This window comes from Pseudopodoces humilis, chromosome 9 (genome assembly GCF_049639895.1).
Source record: "Pseudopodoces humilis isolate 2021_Gansu_Grassland_sample_001 chromosome 9, ASM4963989v1, whole genome shotgun sequence".
NCBI classification, from domain to species: Eukaryota; Metazoa; Chordata; class Aves; order Passeriformes; family Paridae; genus Pseudopodoces; species Pseudopodoces humilis.
Genome location: NC_142208.1, coordinates 11,470,515 through 11,488,226, shown reverse-complemented (window position 1 = coordinate 11,488,226; position 17,712 = coordinate 11,470,515).

Here is a 17,712-nt window from a genome sequence, read left to right as displayed (position 1 = left end):
TGCATCGCCCACTCATGATCATATCAAAAGACATTAACATTATTATAAAAGTGATCAAGAAAGCATTTCAAAAATAGGAAGGACTCCCTTGAAATCTATCTTTCTATAGCCTTGTCCTTTAAATTCCTAAGGGGTTACTTTATTAGTCCTTTGCAAATTCATTCTCCATTGAAATTTGACCCAATGCAAGAGATGGGGAAGAATAGATCCAGTTTGGCTGGGAGGATTGCTGCTATTGTTTTGTCAATGACTGTTTTTGTCAGAGTAAATATGGAATAAATTCCAATTCCAATTAAACTTGTAAAGTTACATATTACAAAAGCTGCATGAGTAAAACTCTCTCAGATGTCTATTTATTTAAACGCCCTAGCTGATGACAGGAGCATTATTTTCTGGAGAGATTGATTGACAACCTTCTTCATATTAGATAGTGGAGATTTGCATATGCCAGAGTAGTCCTTAGGTTACTAATTGCCAAAATAATTGGGAGTCTTTTCTGCAGAGATAATGAGCAGGTCAAGAATCAAACTGAATTATAAGTCAGAAGTTGGCAGTGTTGCATACAAAAACTTGTAGTGCAACTGCACTTGCCTGTAGCTGCCATGGAGCCCAGGCTGCCTGAGGAAGCTGTGACATCTCTACCACTGCAGTATTCCAAACCATCTCAGACAAACACAACACCAGAGGGCATCCAGAAAAAAAAAAAAAAGTATTTTTACTTAGAATGTGGTTACTGTGATTTTTTTCCTACATGTTAAATAGCCACTGAATACACAAATGGAATGAGGTCAGAGCTGGCCCTTTTCCTTGACTTATCGTTGAGTGCAACACGATGGACTTGATGATCTCAAATATCTTTTCCAACCTAGTTAATTGTGTGATTCTGTGAAAATCACATCATTGCAAAATCACTTTAGACCAATCAGCTTTATCTGTTGAGTGGCTGGGCACTTCCAAGAAATGACCAAAGTCTCTGGAAAGCAGTGATTTTCCTGAGTTATTCTGAAGCAACGTAACCCATGTACTTATTTCTTACCCTCCCATATCCAATTCCTCACCCATGCTAAATTTCATCTCCTCACACCTCCTTGTATTTTGTTACAAATAAAGAGAGAACAAGGAGTTTTTCATTGTTATTTTGCCTTTTTCTTTTACAGACACATGCTTCTGTGTTTAGTCACTGTTAAGACTCCACACTCAACTAAAAATTTTGCACTTCAATTTAGATGCTGAAAATTTTGTTATTTTAAACTCCAGTAACAAATTCCAAGCATTAGACCTGTTATAACTTCTCTCTCAACCATTATTTTGATGTTAAAGTAATAAAATTAGAGTTCTGGAAAGTAAAATAGATTTGAGAGAAACTTTAGCCTTGACTGTTAAGTGCAAACCCACTCCAGTGGTGAACTGCTATCTACAGAAATCATCGACTTAAAAAGTTCAATTCCAGAATGCAAAACCACTACAAAAGTTGTATCTTTTCTTTCTTTGGTTTGCAGCCCAAAAATATTACATTTGATGGTAAAAATGTATTTATGTTCAGGAATCTGAACTCACTGTAATACCAGTGGGTTTTTTGAATGGCAGTTAATTATGTCCAGATGTCTATAAATATGAAAAATTATGTTTTCAAAACCAATTAAATAAATGGTATTAATGATTACTTTGGCTGAAAAGGTGGCTACACACAGCTGCCATTAGCTGTGTGTAGGTATTTGTGTTTCTGTTTACTTTTGAAATGTGAAAAACCACATGGAGACAGAACACAAGACCGTGTTAAAAAAAAAGAAAAAAAGAAAAAAAACCCAACTTTTTCTCTGTAGATAAATAAGTTGTAATATTAACCGGGGAGAATATTTTGTGATTGCTGAAGCTGGTGGAAAAGCTGAAAATTGTCCTTTTTTTTCCCCAATTCCATTTTGCGAAAAGATGGAGATTTTTTAAAATTCTGAATTGGACTGATTTCATTCCTATTCCACAATGCAGCTCAGCCTATGTTTTTTTGGGTTTTGCCTGCACTCTCTGAATGTTCCAATGCTGTGGATTTCTCAGTTGCTATCGTCACCTTGTTGCAGTAGTTTCATATTTTTGTTATTAAGAAGCTTGGGGTAGGTTGTTCTCTTTGCCTGATGTCTAAGGCAATGTCTCATCAGAACAGTCCTGACAGAGTTCATTGATTGTCTCTGTTTGTCCTCATCGTGGCTAAGGGGAGCTGATTCATTCCTTTCTGTTCCTGCAGCAGATTTTTAAGCAATTGTTGTGTCTGCCCACATCTCAGCTTACGAGGTGGGCAACCCATCTCTGAAAACATTGGCCTCTCGCTCTGTTCTCACATGAGAGGACACTTCAGAAGACAGAGGGATGCTCCTTCCTACAGAGAATTCAAGTGAACTTAATTCTTCGGTGCTGTACTGGTGACTCAGTATCCCTGCACATCAAGGAGATGATCTCAGGTTTCTAAAGCAATAGCCTTGACATATAATGTGCACTACCTGATTTTACAAGGATGCTGAGCCCTTGGAAACAGATTTTATAAAGTGTTTTTAATACTGTGGCTTATTTCAATTGCAGTTTCCATTGTGAAATGGTATTTTGGTGTCTGAAACCTTCCTGAAAAAAAGGATCCCTTTAGTTCTGTCATTTTTAGGGACTTGAGCCTTAGATTTATTTTTTCTTTCTCTATTAAATTGGGACAAAATATATTTGGGCATTGGTGTTTTTATAAGATTAATTAATATGTGGTTATAAAACCAAAACTCTCAATATTTACCTGGAACTTAGAAAGATGCAAATCTCTAAGGCTGAAAATTCTTTAACAAATATTTTCACGCTGAAAAATTAACAGTTAATTAGCATTAATAAAGCATTAAATGCTGGGCTAACACTTCTTTCCTACTCTTTTCTCACCAGAAATGTGTCCAGTTTGGTAAAGAGTTTAAATAGTTCATTCAGATGAATGATAATTTGCCTCAGCTAAATGATGGATTCAGATGCAGCCAGTATTTGGAGTTAAGACTCTTCCTGGAAACCAACTTTAAATTTATACCTTAAATTGAATGACAAAGGGTCCACCCCTGACTCAGAGGAGTTGGGAAGTCTGCCATGTCAGTTGTTATTTCAGAATACTAAAAGGTTTCATTTCAGATTGCCACAGAACCCAAATAAATTTTAAGTTTAGAATAAGCCCAAAAGCCCAAGGAGTCTGCTGTCAGGGGAACAGATAGTTCAATAACAGGTATTTATGTGCGTTCAGGGATAAATTGGATGCCTTTTCTCAGCAGTACACTTTGGCTTTGCTCTTATCAGAGGCTGGCATGAGTGATTGTCTGCTGTTTATTCAAAAGCATTAGAAGTGCCCTGTGGCGCGTGCACTCCTACTGACGAATACTCAGATATTTGGGTAGTGCTGACTGTTCCAGAAACTTGAGGTAGCTCAAACTGTGTGCCCAAAATGGGAAAAAGTACCTCTGATTTCCTTTTTGTGTAACGGTGATACACACGAGGACCTGTTTCTCAAAATCTTTGTGTTCTCCCTAAAACACTGTGAGAGAATCTCTCTCAATCCCACAGTAGCAATTTTCGCTTTGGATCATTTTCAACCCATGCAATGTGGGATAAGGTACAGAATTAAATTTCATTGAATTAAATTAAACAATTTGAATTAAGATTTCGGTGTTTTGCTTTGTTAATGAAATCAGTTTATTTTGGTCAGAGGAATATAATTATATACCAGAATAAGTTGTTCAGAGCCCAGAAATTCTGAGTGGTTGGTATCTGCTGAGAGCAAAACATTTACATACCTTTATCCCTGAAAGGGTAGTTAGCAATGTGCTGTTTGGTGTCTCCCTGACTAGTAAAGCCTAGAAAATGCAGCTTGCTTCACTGAGCTGGCTTTTGTTGCTGCAGAATTGGTCCTTGGTGCCAGTTTGCTGTTGTAGGGGAAGGTATTAACACAGAAATGCCAAGCACAGCGGCTATTTCGGGCTTGAGAGGTAATGAGAGGTTAAAAGGTGCGAAGGTAGGGTTCCAGCTACCCGGTTTTGATAGCCCATGCATCCTGGAAATTTAATTACATATTAACGGCTCCTTTCCATGCTATTAATGTTGTGAAATGGCCTGTGAGGGAGACGGTCTCAATTAGCCCTTGCATTAACTTTTTGTCATTAATGTGTGTCAGTATTGATGCTTTTAATTGCATGAGACTTGAGGAGAGCTCAAGCAGTCACACAGGGATGCCTGATTTGACTGAAGTCTGGCCTCTCAGGTCACAGCAATACAGAACAATTTGGTTTGGTTTAAAAAAACAGAATAATCCAGAAATAGGGCAGCCAGTGGAAAAAGATATTCTATTTTTACAACGCTAAGAGTGGTTTAGAGCTTGCTGTTATTTCTGAGTAAACTGATCCTTTGTAATGATAAAGAAGCTTATCTGTGACTTTGTTTTAAAATCTTAGTAAAGTTCACATTGGTTTTCTTGTCTGTCCTTCATTTATTTTCTGTTAACTCTCTCTTTCTGCTTCTTCCTCCATCCCTCCCAGTGGCTCAGCCTTTTAAAGATTTCCTGCCCTCCTGTTGGACGCATCAGGCATCATAGTGACAGCACAGCCCAGTCACCATGGCATCAGGCTCCAGCGTTACCATTTTCAATGCAAGGAAAATTTCAGGAAAATTTTTAGTGCCAGATATTCTGGTTTTACCTGCTTAAAATCTGATTTTTGAACAGGAAGCACAGGACTGAGAAAGATCTGCTTGGAGTATGGGATATCTTAGAATTGGTTTAATGCATTAATTAAAGGAGTGGATTTTTTTCAAGCTTACTGAATAGATGTATTGAAGTCACAGTGATACAAGGCTTCTTGATTTTAGGATAAAATAGTGTTTTGAAACAATTCACCCTTTTAAATTACAGATTTACTCCTAAATCCATCTGCTTTCCCCTCAAGATTACATATTATTGAAGCCAGACTATTTTAATCTCAGTTTCTGAACATGTCCTTTGTCAAGTGCATGATTTTTTCTCTTCTCTAGTTGTGGTAGAGAAGATCAACCCAGAAGAGCAGCTAGTAACCTGCAGAGCAGGTTACTTAAAGTTATTTTCAAACCTTGTTTATGCATTTATAATTTCAATATTAGTTCCAGTTGGAGCCAGGGGTCATCCAGGACTGTTAACCTCCTGCTTTTTTCCTAAGTTTTGTCTCCATATCCATGTGGGTGGTTCCATTTCAGTACACAGATGCTTCTGTTTCTGTTTCACCAGTCTTGCATGGAAAAAAGGCAATAGATTTATTTAACTTTTCCTGGTCATCTTCCAAATGTGTGACTACTGATATTTGTTTCTGTATAATTTCCAGACTTCTACTAGCTCAACTTTCAAAAATTATTATCTTTCCTATAGCAATTTACAAAAATATATGGTATTTGTCTCTCCTTTTTTCCAAACCAATTTGCTATTACTCCACCTAATAACATTTTCGAGCCTAACACTGCTTTTCTCCTAAGCCAATCTAACAAAAAAATTAGTTTTGTTAGTTTATCTTTTTTATTTTTTTACTTTTTTTAGTTAATTTTTTGTTTAGTTTTGTTTGACATTTTGTTAGTTTCAAAATCAATAAATACCTGGATTATCATTGTTGATCCTTTTCCCCCTCTCTTCCTCTCTCTTTCATTTCTTTTCCACCTGGAAAATTATTCTTCTCCAACACAAATCTTGGTTCTTTTTGTGTCTCTAGTTACAATACAGAGATATCTAGGTGCTTATACTCTGTTCTGATGATATGTAAATCTGTCTCAATTTTCCTCCAGAAGCACCTCTGTACAATCATTGCCTAAGGGCCTATTATATAAATTGACTCTGGATTATCCATACTGTGGTTTTATGAGCAGAAATGCTGTCTCATTCTTAATATTTTTACAAATCACATTATATTTGTAATATTTTACATAATTTATTTTTCTCTATTGATACTTATGTCAAAATAATTTCATATTTTATTCACTGCAAATTCACCAGTTTGTTTCTAAGCTTGAATAAACTTGTATGTAAGGAGAAAACTTCCTTGCATGTGCTCCTAAAATACCTTTCAAGGACAATCTAAATGGATTAATGAATTATCTAATTAGAATAGTTCACTTTCTTCTAGGTTTTATTTATATGTAGTAAATCCTATCTGAAACTAAAAAATAGGAAATAAACACTTTTTCAGGAAGGTTCACTTGCAAACCTAAGCTGAGTTGTGTTAACTGAAAAGCTGTAAACTTCACAGAAGGTTCATGTTTATGGAGTTGTTAATCAAAGCAAAAACTCAGATGGGTCTGCTAGACTAGTTCAAAGTTATAATATTAATTTGTAAAAAGGAAAACTGTGTTTTTCCTTTTTTCCCCCCTTACATATGGACATGTATGAACACACACAAATCTCGTTCTGTATCAAAAAATGCTCAGCCTGGAAATCACAGTCAAGTTGATTGGAATTTGGTAAAGTCAAAAAAGAACCTCATAATGGAGAATTTGGAGGAAAACTTTTTTCTGTCTTTCTAATATTTTTTTCCTCTAAAATGTTCTGTTATAGTCAGTGACCCTATTAAATATAAAAATAAGAGCAAAAATTGATATGAGTTTATGCAATTAACTCCAAACCAGGCATGAAGCATCTAATTTTACTGTTAATTGTGAATTTTACTTGTTGAAAGGTTTCATGCCCAGCTGTTACATATATTAGTCAGAAATGGTTTGTAGTATCAGGAATATAGTTCTATATAATGGCAGAAATGGAGAGAGGTGTAAAGAGGGCAACAGCTGGATTAATGGTGACAGCTCTGAGTGTGCTGTTTCTTAGCTTTGCCCAATTATGACTTTTGGATGTCATTTTTAATTTTCACAAATTTGAACTAGAGGACACAGTAGTGTGAGTCTTCCCAACCTCATGAAGACCAGACCTGTACATCTGTTAGACAAACCATGGCTGTTTCTTTTAGTTACCTAATTGAATGGTGAGAGATATTGAAGGGCAACTTTATTCCTGTCATGCACATTTGAGTGCTAGAGAGAAATATTTTCCCCTGACTGCTGAGTAAGTTTGCATCTATTTTTTTTTTCAATGCAGAAGTGTTCAGAAGCGGTGTTTTAAAAACTGATAAGATTTTAAAGTTTAAAAATAAGTAAGTATAAAATAAAAGTAATTTAATATAAATAAAAATAAATAATCTGGGTAATTTTCTTAAAAAGAGAAACCTGAAGAGTTTTCAGAGATCATGTGGTAGTTTTGATATCAGCAGAACTTGAAATCTGAACATCCATGCTTAGGATGTTGTTGATATAATTTTTTAAATACATCTTTTCATTGGTATTGATATAGCAGTTAAAACTGAGCAAAGCAATTATTAACTTTTCTCATGTATGGCATCCAGCAGTTTGAATTCTGTCTTGTCCTTGCCCTTCATTCACTGAAGTGATCATGCAAACAAAGATCAGAAAAATAAAGGGTAAAATTAAATGCTGATAACTTATATGAACCTCGGTGTCTTAGGAGTTTAACCCAAACATCTGTCTGCTATTTCTGCAACAACAGATTTTCTTTCCAAAAGAGTTCAAGTAGTGGAAAAATAATCATAATATTAGTGTTATGTGGAGCTATTCTTAATCCAAGTCTTGCAGTGGAGGTGTGTATTTCCCATTTCCTCCCACTGTTCTGGTTAGGAAGAAGCAATAACTAAAGCTGAGTAACTTTGGACTTCCATCCAGCTTTGGGAACTACTTGAGGAGTCCTTCTGTCTGGCCAGCCTGGAGCTCTTTCCAGACCATAGAATGGTAGAATCATAGAATGTTTTGGGTTGGAAGGGACCTTAAAGTTATTATTGACTTCCAGCCCCCCAGCCATGGGCAGGGACACCTTCCACTGGGTCAGGTTACTCTCAGACTCCCACCCAGCCTGGAATTGAGCCCTTCCAGGGCTGGGGCCTCATCAGTGCGCCATCACCATATGAATAAAGAATTTCTTCCTTACTTCTAATCTAAATCCCTCATCTTTCAGTTTTAAACCATTCCCCCTTGCCCTGTCACCATCAGCACACATAAAAAGTCCCTCTCCCTCTTTTTCTCCAAGTAATGCAATGTTACAAATGTAAGTAATAATAACAAGCTTAATAATAAACTCTAAAGTACTGGAAGGCTGCAATAAGGTCTCCTTGGAGCCTCCTTTTCTTCATGCTGACCAACCCAAATCTGTCAGCCTGAATTCACCGGAGAGGTGCTCCAGCCTCTGACCACCTTTGTGGCCTCACCTGGACTCTCTCCAACAGCTCCATGAGCTAGATTTGTAATATTTATAATTTTGCACATAGCTCAGAAATAATAGTTATTAATCTGACTGGTTTATGGTTGAAAAGATATTGCTATCCAAGATATCCAAGATAAGATCAGTTGTCAGTAGGCCTTTTATTTGCAGGGAATGGACAGCAGATGCTCAGGAGAACAGATGTATAGGAAGAGCTACACCCAGGGAACCACTTGACCCAAACCATCTTTTATTAGCCGCAGACAAAGCACATGGCTGCTAAGAAACCTTTACTAATTTGTTTATTTAATTCTGCCACCAAAAATATCTGTGTCCTGTTTGGGCTCGTTCTGTGCACAGGAATCAGCATCCCATGGGAACAGGACAGTGGTAGCTGTGAACAGTTTACTTTATTAAGTAAATTTACTTAATAAAAGAAGTTAATTAATCATCTTGCTTGGGTAATCTCTTTCAGTGTAAGCTTTTGGAAATTTTATTGCTTTTCCTTTTCATTGCTTTTCTTTGATACTTTGTTACATTGAATTCCAGATTCAGTCCATCTGCATTAAAAATTATTTCACAGTTTCTGGGTAGAAAGTGTATATTAGGAGAGTCTTTGAAGTTAGAAACCATAAATCAGGAGAGGTTCTTTGATTCAAGGCTTTTTCAAGAAGCCCTAACAAACTGTGTTTGAGGTGTTGGTTGAGTCCTTTTTCTTTCTTTTGCAGTTTTGTTTGTTTGGTTGGTTTTTTGATCATTATTATTTTTTTTATTCCCCAACTAGCTAATATTTCTTCAGCATACAATGAAAGTTTTAATCTCTTTACTTAAAAGAAAATTTGTTTTGTAAATGAAACATGTCATTAATATTTATTTTACAATATCAGCATTTGAGACTTCAAAGACACAGGCTTTCTAAATAAAAAGGGGGAATATGGTCATATTTTCCTGTGCAATAAAAATTCCTATTCTTCCAAATAGGATCTGCATGAATTTAAAATATGTGAAACTTTAAAATACATTGATATAAAATTTACCAATCTTAGTCTCCATGTGCCCCCCCTTAGCATGTTAATTTGTTGAACTAACTCTTCCATGCTTCAAAACATCCAAGGAACTGATTAGACCTCAAATCCGTGTTCTGTTCCCTGACTTTGCAGTTATCTTTTCAATTATCTCAAATTTATCTTTTTGTTCACCAGGTTTTGTGCCATTTTTCAGTTAAATGTGATTTCATTTCTTCTGCAAATGATGTTTGATTAGAAGGAATAATTTGTTTCCTCTGTGAGTATTTCTCAATTAACTGATTAGCAAGTTTGGCTGGGAGGTTTTAGTCATTTTTTTTTTCTGTTTCAATATTCTTTCCCTGTTTGAATCAGAGGTTTCAAGAATCCCCATTACATTATTTCTCTTTTGGTGTCTGCTTCTTTTCAAATATCTGAATACTTGATTTATTTTTAATAATATCAGCAAATAACATATAGTTTTGGTTTGCTTATTTATCAATTTCATTTTGTTTCAAAATCTGTTTTATGAACACATGACGTTAAATATATATATATGTAAACTGCATTAAATCTTCCAGTTATTTGGGAATTTGTGTTCTGTAATGATTTTTTACTTTGTGATTTAAGAAAAATATTGAGGTAAGTAATCAACATCTAAATCTTTTCTTGAAACTGAAAGGACAATTCATATGTGAGAAAATTGTATTTGATGTTTAGGAGATTAAGCCTTCTACAGGCCATAATGTTCATTTTTCCAGTCATGCAGTTGAATAAATGACCCTTATTAGCTATCACTATTACATCAGTTTAAACATGAAATGTGACAACCTTCTTTTATTAAAGATGTTGGCAATGCTTGCAGTGACCTCACAGAACCAAAATATAGATTATACATAATCTGAGAATTATATATAATCTGAGATTATACATAATCTCAGAATTATGTGCTGAGAAATAAAAGCTTCACTTCTATTTCCACAAGGAAAAATAACCCTGGTAATTCAATAGATGAACTATTTTATTAGAAAATTACCTCTTTTTTTAGTATGCCTGTCTCAGCTGGATGAAAATTTTGAATCTTTTTATACTCATTAGTACTGAACTTGTAGCTCTTCACAAAAGAAGGTGAAACCCAGCTAGCTGATCTTGTGAAAAAGCTTCCACAGCTCTGGAATATGGGCTGGAAACTGCAATAAAACTGATAGGTTTTTGGATTATAATTTGAAAACTTTTTTTTTCATTGATGTTATGGAAGAAGATACAAACACAGAACTTTAAAATCTCACTGTGAACCCTGGCTGGGTTGCTTCACTGTCTGAGATGAATGTTTGAGTGTGTATAATTTCATAGATTAAACCACTATCAGTTTCCCTGTGTCTAATAAACATGATCTATGCAGAATTGATTTTTCTTGGCCAGTTTCAAGACGAAAATGTACTTTTATCTGTTTTTCTAAAGTGTTTATTGAGGTCATTTCACATACTGCAGCAGGAGAGGTAAATGTTCAGCATTTTCATGAGATGGATGAGCAGCAAGATGATAAAATCTTGTTTGAACAACTTGGCCTGCACCAAATTAACCCAATCTCAATGCAAAAATGAAACTGGGAAAAAAATATGTGCAAGACAAAACACAAGCACAGAGTTTAAAGTTTTTCATAGGCTCCACACAGCACTGCATTTCATCTTCCCTTTTGGAAATTCTGGAATGTGCACTGCACTGACACCAAATGCTGGGGTGTGAGGAAACCAATGGAAGTTCTTCCATTTTTTTAGTACTGCTCTGGGTCTCTCTGTGATGAGGCTGAAAAAGCCAAACCGTGGGTTCTGTGTAATTTACCTGAGCATGGCTGGGTGCTGAGCTCATCTGAGGCACCAGAATCTCCTCTGAAACTGAGCTCATCATCCTTTTGTGCCTCCTTCTAACTAGATTGTTCCAACCACCAATAGTAATGGGGGATTTGTATAGTATTTCAGTATTATCACTTAAATTGCCAATTTTTGGCAATTCTCTCTGCCCTCACATTTACTCAAAGGTGGAAAACATCTGTTCCCATCACAAATGCCTGAAATACAGAATTTCAAGCTTGGTGACACGTTTGCTGCATCACTTGATTTTGAATGCTTTGCTTATTCTGTTTTTAGAACTTTGTTTGGGCCACATTAGCATTTGAGTTACCTAAATAATTATTTTTATTGTGTGTCCATGTGGGAGAGAAAGAGTGTTTGTGCATTTTTTTTCAATACCTATGGTTATTGATCAATGTAAGTCTGGAAGAGGAGTAGGGAAACAAGTTTAGTGATCTAGGACACCTTTTTGGGACATGTCTCTGCTGATAGAGACAAAAAGGAGCAAAAAAGCAAAATTCTTGACAATTTTTAGTGATGTACAAAAAGCTAAACTACAGACCAAAAATACCTGCACTTAAATCTTCTGTGGTAATATATCACAGATAACATTCTCTCTAAGGCTGACCCTCTGTTTACTCAACATATGTTTAAATGATCACCAGTAGCAATTTTGTCCAAGCAGGGATGAGTTAAAAGGATTATTATTATGGAATTTTAACATTCCTTGGCTCTTGAATATTTGCTTTCTCCATTAAAGGGTTTTTTATTAGGGGATCTAGAAATAGCTATGATGACCTAGGGGAGCATCAGGATTTCTGTTTACCTATGAATCCATCATGCTTTCTTATCTACTAAGAGAGGCTTCTAGCAAAATCAGTAGTTTACTATCAGCTAGATAATCAGAAATAGCACAGGTAGGATACATGTTTTCAAGTCCCATCCATATGTTTTAATAAAAATAGATTTAAATTGACTTTTAAGCCCCATACTTTCTAATTGGTATTGCATCCATTTAATACCATAATAAATTTGTTGCAGCACAGAAACCTTACTTATAACATTTTTTTCGGTAAGTGTCAAATCTGAGGTGTCACTTAAGCTGACCACGAGTATTTGTTTTTATATTTTAAAAAAGTAGAAGAGATAGTCTCACCATAAATATAACTGCAGAGGTTCCTAAAGCATGACAACAAATTTTTCTCTCTGCTCTTACAGCTTGCGTCATTGGTAGGGTTAAAAAGAGAAGTGGTTGTCTAGCAACACTGACATCTTTATTTCTTGTTTTGATGGTGCTAATCTATCAGCATCTGCAGCTAATGGGAACACATAATTTCGGATTTTTTCTTACAGCTCTGTATGTGAAGCAAAATATAATTTTAGTAGTAGGCAAGAAACTGAATTTGACCTTCGTTTTGAAGAGATTGTGTTGTCATTTTAATATAGCATAGTAATGCATAGTAATTAATAATTAGTACATGTACAGTATTTTTGAAAAGATAATTAATAAAAATTGTATTCTTCAAAAGTAATTCCTGACTGTAGATTGACATAATACTAATTCATAAATTGCAGTAGGTATCATCCTTTGGATTAATCTTTGTATTGTTAGAAAAAAATAAGGTGTTTTCAGCTTTTTTTTTTCCCCCCAGATGATTTTTATCAAGTGACAACTATATTTACAGGATGGTATTTTCTGCCGAATTAATATTCTTTTCACTTCTTAGCCTCAGTAGTCTGATTTGTCTGGTGGCCAAATTTCTTTAAAGCATAGGAACAGCAGGGTGAAAGCATAAAGGAGAAGGTGATTGAACTTGGGAATGGGTGATTTCAAGGTATTCAACTTAAACAAAAGAAAAATTCTTAAATGTGGAAAGGGTTCATGTGCTAAAGGAAAGAGGGAAGTGGTGCATCAAAAGTGCACTAAGACATGCTCAAAAACTGAGAAAAAAGAGTTAGAGAAGGTATGGGAATAGTGATGTAGTTCTGAATTGTATTCAGCTGTGAATCCAGGTGAAGACATTGTAGTTGATGTGGCCTGTGTGACTAAGAAAGAGCTCCTTGGTGTTATGCTTGAAAAGGGAGTAAATCAGTCAAATACTATCAGTAAAATTGTTCAAAAATAGGCTAAATACAGTGGTTCTGTTTGGTGATTCTGTAATTGTACAGTAGAGCACTTTAACTCCTAGGATAGAGGAGGGTTTTTTAGAGAGGTGATGGAGTGATAGTTAAAGTATTTCATTCTGAAGTATGGAATTTTGAAAACAAAATATAATTGCTGGGATCCTGGGTTTGATTAAAAGTTCTCCTTGTTCAGCAACCCGTGAAGGTAAGAAACATTACATGTCTATGAAAACCTGTCTTTGGGATATTTTTTCTTGCTCCTGGCAAGTACTTTTGGGATATCTCAACTCAGAAGCTGCACATGAAAGAATAACTTTTTATGGGTGTTGTTGGATGTGTTCTCCATTAGTTATTCTCTTTCCATTTTTGATCACTGTGTATTTTGGGTCTTGGTACTATCTGAATAAGGAGCTTCAAAGCTTTCATGTTTTGTACATTCCTTAGCTTGTTTTAGCAAGCTGCCTCACAATAACACTGATTTGCCCGTGTGTCGTGTATGATGGGAAGTAGTAAATACTAATTTCCCACTTGCTTTCTTGGTATTCATAATTTTATAGCTTTGTGTGACAGTTCCCAGTCATGATTTCCCTAAGAAATGCCCTTCTTGGGAGGCAAGTACAGTGCCATGGAGCCAGGGGTAGCTGTCCGTCCCAGCAGGTGGGGCTGAAATGCAGACATCCATTTACTGCAGGTCCAGAGAACAGATGGCCAAAGAATATGTCTGTGGGGAGCCTTTGGAAAATGGAAACGACAGTCTGGGGCATTATTTATCCTATATATGGTGAGCAAGACAATCAAAAGTACTTCATATATTATTAGAAGCCTTGTTACTTGCAATTGTAAGCATTATAAGAATTCTTGGGGTAGTGCAAGGATTTTTTGTAATTCTTATATATAAAAGAAATCTCCTTCTCAAGATAGCATCATCACTCATCAGTTTTCTCAGATATTGAATATAAGTTTCCCAGAATTTTTTGTAAATCTTGAGCAAACATTATCAGGCCTGGATAGATTCTTCAATAAACCTAATTCTTTTAGGACACCTCCAAGATATATGTGTAAATGCAGGGGATTCTCAGCTGAAGCCTAGAAAGTTATTGCCATATACCTCATACCTTGAGAACATACATCTGAATTACCACAGAAAAGTACTAAGTGTAAGAATGATTGAAAATTTGAAATATTGGGGTGTACTATCAGAAACATCCAAGTTGAACAGCCTTGGTACGTTTAATGATGTACCTGGTGAAGGTTTCATGGCATGGTTAACTTCCCTAGTTTTTCCATCAGTTGGTTAAAGGTTTATCAGAGGAGGTAGAAGCATGTAGTTGTGTCATATTTGCACTGCCTGCTGGGGCCAACAGTTTGTGTGCACAACACTGAATAATCTGCTGTAAATCATCCTGTCACAGGGTTTCACCTGACACTGGGCACAGCTGCCTTCCCCCATCTACAGGTGGGCTCTGCTGGGTCATCTTATGGAGACAGGAAAATGTTCATGTCCTTCTTTCATTTGGTTATGGAGAGATTTATCCCATCTGGACAAGACTGAAGTTACAGAAGTTTGCTCTGCAGTTTCAACAGAAAAAAATTTGAGTGAGAAGGGTCTAACCCTCCACCCCATCCCAGATCATAGAGATGGTGTCAGGCTTCGGGAACTGGGGAGCAAAGGAGTTGAGGGAGAGTAAAATAACTAGGGACAGAATGTGTTCGATGTTTGAGGACTGAGATGGGGGGAAAAAATGGTGGGAGCTCAAGGAATGAGGGATTCTTTGCCTCGCTAAGTAACAGCCTAGGGCTCAGCATTTAAAACATACTAGAACCCAATCCCACATGCCAGCATACTGTAGACATGGGAGTGTGTAACTCATTTTCTCTTTTCATTGTTAATACCCTTTCAGACTGTTATGTCTTCCCATCCTGCCTCCATTTTCAGCTACCCAGGTTGATAAATATTTAATTATATAAATTTTCCGTCATAAATCATTTCTTCCATGCTCTAATCTGTTCTGCTGGTCTTAACACACTGCAATTTGTCAGTCTTACAGCTAACATTATTTCCTGCACTGAATTAATTCTTTGTAGTGTGTTCATGCCAAAAACCAGCCAAAGGTCAGACAATTATAATTTCTGCAATGCATTGTCCTCATGGATTTTAGTCTGCAACTGCACTAATCCTCTGTTGTTTCTTGGTATTTCTGCAATGTGGGAGTTTCTATCACCCACACTTCTCTTTTGTTGTATTTTCTAGATTTCTTCTACTCAGTGAATAGCCAGCCACACGTTGATTTCTATGTCCCTAGGTGTTTTTTATGAGCACTTTTATAAATTCAAACTCATGCTGTCATTTTCTGCCCACTAGTGCCTCTGGCTCTGTCACCAGCATTTCTCAGCTCTGACTGATATTCACAACTCTTTCTGATTTAGTATTGTCTGCAAATTGCACCAGAGCATTATAAAGATATTTTTAAAAAGACAGAGCTCATTAAAAATTTTCTAGAAGACATTTTTCCCTAAACTGACTATGTTCTCATCAACCACCTTGTCTGTTGTCCCCAGAGGATATCATACTTTGTGATATCAGAAATCAAATCTCATACTTAAAAAGGATAATAGCCTTCATTTTCAGATTGGTGCATTTTTTCTTTTTAATGGTATTCTTCCTTGGTCTCTAAAGCACAAAGTTGAATAAATATGTGGTGTACATAGGAAAACCTGGCAAGAGATTTCTCTCATTACAATATTAAGGCTAGAAGTCACAGCTTATTTAAAAGGGTGATGCTATTTAAAAGGAAATGGGAAAATTCTTCAAGAGGAAAAGACAAAGCTTCCTAAGTTCTTCATGCTCAGAAGACTGTAACATGTTGTCCTTAGACATGTTTTGGAGAACTGCAGTACTCCTCAGTGCTATTCCTGTACAGTTCTAGTAATTTGGCTAGATTTCTCTGGCTGTCCTCCCAGGTGTCACGGGAAAATAAAACAGAAAATGAGAGATTGTGAGACTTCTCAGCTTGGTGCTTTGAGTGAGAGTACAGCACATGGTGGGTGAAAGTCAGCTGACTTGATCAGGAGTTATGTTCACAAATCTGGCAGGATGGCTGTGTCTAGTGCGGTGAGCTGTGGTTTACTGCAGAGATCCCATTTGGATCTATCAGGTGCCCCTGCTGATCAGACCCTCTAGCTGTGACAAATAGAAGCTGGTTGCTGGCTCTTTGGATGGAGCACTGAACACTGCTACCTGGAGAGGATTATGGCAATCATGCCTAGGAATAATAGCAAGGGACAAAAGGAGCAGTGTGCAGCCTTCCAATCCCACTTGAAACTCCTCTACCTGTTTCTAGGGAGCCTGTCAGTTCCCCAGGACAGCTAAACACACTTTTGTTAGGAAGGTGACCAGTGCCAAAGAGCACCTGACACTGGGAGATTCTCCTAAGGCTAAATGTCTCAGAGTAAAAGACTCTTTCTGCCAATTTGCCACGTGGCTCAAGTGATAACTGAGAGAGAAACCCCAGGTCTGCAAAGTCGCTGCTCTGCCATGGACACATGGTAACACAGCGAGGAAGTTGGCATGATCAAATGAATTACCACAGCCCCCTGCAAGCTATCTGAGGTGAATATCTTATTGAATACACTCATTTGAGGTGGTGGAAGAGATACAGATTCAGGGACAGAGGCAGCTGGGAACAAAAGTTTCCAACTTTTAGTGTGTCATTAAAGACACAAAATGAGTCCAACAGTAAAAGGAGCTGTTTTGGAGGAAATTTCCTTACAACAACAAAAGTCCTCTGATTCCTGCTTAGAGATGTGCTTTACCACCAATCAGAGAAAGAGAGGCATATGGATCCACCAAATCTCAGCGTCTTCCAGTGCTCAGCACATCTCATAGAAAACTACAAATGTATTATCCACTGGTATAAGAATTCTCAAATTAAGAAACTGATGCTCCAGTGCAGCATTTGTATCCTACAGTGAATTAAAAAAAATTGAAGCAGGGAGTGGGATATTGAAAAAAAAAAAAACCAAACAGAAAACCTTCTTCACGAGCTTTCAGTATCCCCTCTTGTAGAATGCAATCTAGATCTTTATTTCCTTACTATTTTTAACCTCTTGGGGTTCTGCTGCCTTCTGCTCTTTTGCAAGGCTGTATCTAACAAAGAGCAAGCACAGAGCCAATGGAACAGCTTGTGCAGTTATTGCTACTGAGGCACTTTAATTCTTGGACTTGCCCCCTTTCCTGGGGCAGCCATTTAAGAGAGGTCTCCCACCAGGTGCACAAAATACTCTTCCAAGGAAATGCAAGCTAATTGCTTTCATTCTGCTTCAGAACCTCAGTGCCAGGGAAAAGACAATGGTCTAGAAGAGAGGTAGCTTGAGATACTCAAGTTTTATTGGCAGTTTGCTTTAATATGTGCAAGAATTCAGAGCAAGGTTAATAAAAGCAGGAATGTTCATGAGGTCTAAT